Source organism: Salvelinus sp. IW2-2015, unplaced genomic scaffold (assembly GCF_002910315.2).
Source record: "Salvelinus sp. IW2-2015 unplaced genomic scaffold, ASM291031v2 Un_scaffold9039, whole genome shotgun sequence".
Taxonomy (NCBI): domain Eukaryota; kingdom Metazoa; phylum Chordata; class Actinopteri; order Salmoniformes; family Salmonidae; genus Salvelinus; species Salvelinus sp. IW2-2015.
In genome coordinates this window covers 1-2348 of record NW_019950298.1, presented here as the reverse complement: position 1 = coordinate 2348, position 2348 = coordinate 1, and the positions used below count along the sequence as shown (strand labels likewise).

The window sequence follows — 2348 nt, the reverse complement described above, 5'->3', positions numbered from 1 at the left end:
TAGGAATGATTTGGCTGTAAAAGGCTTGGGGGAGATTTAACACAACATTAGGAATGATTTGGCTGTAAAAGGCTTGGGGGAGATTTAACACAACAGGACATATCAACAGTCTTTTTTCTAACTAAGACAGGTGAACAGGAAAGACGGACACAACATGACAAAGTCACGCCAGATGACATAATAACGCTGTATGACACAGCAACACCAAATGACACAACAATACCAGACGACTCCGTCACAACAATGACGTAGTCAAAATGTCAGACGACATTGTAATGCCAATGTAACAGAMTGCCCGGCGGGCAGCTGTGTGTCTGGTATCAAAACAAGAAGCTGTCTGATGAAAAGCATCATGGTTCTCACAGGATAGATAATTATCCTGTGGGCTAAGGGTCTACCGCTTTAAAAGTGCTTCATATKATCTCTGTTAGTTYTARTTACCTAATTTTAGCYTCAAWACTACATATCTATACGTATAATAACTCTGCACTGACTATCAATTCTAAGCAAAATACTGGACASAAAATAATCACTAAGGCTCTTTATACGACGACAAGCTTGGAAAAGTATTCCTCATCATAATCATCCTCTTCGGTCTGACTGAAATCCTGATTTGATTGTTGTAGTCTTMTGACCTTTTTCAGTGTGAAATCAGCGTGTTAAGACTCAATAAAGGGGTAGTATATTTAACAATGGAACATTTAATACATTTAGCTTTCCCCCGAAAATTAACATAAAAATACTAAAATGAAAAATGAAAGAGGCGTAAATCACAGATCAAGTTATGTCTTTCCTTTTTGAGAGGATAATAATGTGACAGTAATAATAATGCTGTGTGGTCACAGAGGGAACATCAAGGAACCCTTTAGAACGAAGATAATGTTGAAAGGAACGTGTGTGTGTGTGTGTGTGTCACACACACGCAAAGTAAAATGGCATGACACAAGTAAAATGGCATGACACAAGCCTCGACTTTGGCAGAAATAATCCAAACAGATATGATATCAAACACGTCTTAATCTATAACATTAGGCAGTATAAACGACAAATTAAGGCAACTATTGTTCTGACTCCCCGAGACACCACGCACCTTCACACTGAGGGGGCACTGTACAGTGTCCCAAGACTGTGTTAGCCCCTGGAACTAAAGCCTAGGGCATTAGCCATGTGGAGCTAACCTGAGACTTCAAGTCTCGTCATACTGTCTGAATAATGGCACCTCTTACAGAATACCGGCTCAAACGGTAGAATTAAAGTCAGTACCGCCACCTTCTGCCGTCCTCTTCAAGCACTGGTTACAGTAACTGTAAAGAGTACCTTCATACCTTATTTAACCTTCAGTGTACCTTCATAAACTCTCTGGAAAAAAAGGTGCTACCTCGAGCATGAAAGGGTTCTTCGACTGTCCCCATTGGAGGGTTCTACGTGGAACCCAAAAGGGTTCTCCTATGGGGACAGCCGAAGAACCCTTTTGGAACCCTTTTCTCTAAGAGTGTACATTATTTAACCACCCGTGCCCCCTCAGAGTTGTACGGTACGTCGTCCTTCTGCTTAAATCCTAATACAGACGCCAACATAACCTTAATATCAGAAAAGGTAACGTTTCTGAAGACAATTTGTGTGTTTGCTCCAGCGGTCTAAAATCTTTACCAATATAACCTGGCTAACGGTTTGCTACATCTCTTAATGCATACAGAAAACCACACAGGCTGGTCATAACCGTGAAATCACGACACCCATAACAATTATAAAGCTATCATTATTGGTGTTATGACGTGATGGTCACGTGGRTARGGGTAKGAGCCAGTTCTGTGTGTCAGAGAGGAGATGACAAGGGCAGACATTTGGTTAACATGTTAAAAACTGATACCGACATACAGAATAATGAAACAACTACAGGTTTTCCCAACAACTGTAAGAGAATAAATGAGATATGTAATTGGCTACTGAGAGTACGAAATGCTGGCCTTAAATCAAACATCTAAAATCACATCCAATAAAAACAAAAAACGGAAAAATTATCATAATAACAATATAACATGCTACGAGAGAAGAAAAAAAATTAGTACATTTATAACTACACTTACATTTGTCTCTTAATTTTTATTTTTTAAACAATAAATAACTGAAAAGATTGCACTGTAATTGGCTTGTAAAGTACTGTATGCAAATATTCTATTGTATATAAATAAAGGTTTAGAAACCAATAGAGAAATTGTAGCGTAACTTTCCCGTCGACTTTGGCAAAGGTGTTGGAGCAGTTAAAGGCTCTGCTAACTGACGAGTAGGAGCGAAGCACAGCTTAGAGAGAGAGGGATGATTACAGCATTAATTAGAGAGATGGAGAG

General features: G+C 39.1%; 1 long non-coding RNA gene across 1 annotated transcript in view; it reads left to right on the top strand.

Moving 5' to 3' along the window:
* The window catches only part of LOC139027272 (uncharacterized), a 2661-nt gene extending 1944 nt beyond the window's left edge, over positions 1-717 (top strand). The window contains exon 2 of the long non-coding RNA XR_011479343.1: positions 24-717. This is a non-coding gene — a long non-coding RNA (uncharacterized lncRNA). The remainder of the gene's footprint in view (positions 1-23) is intronic.
* Positions 718-2348: the final 1631 nt, after the last annotated feature.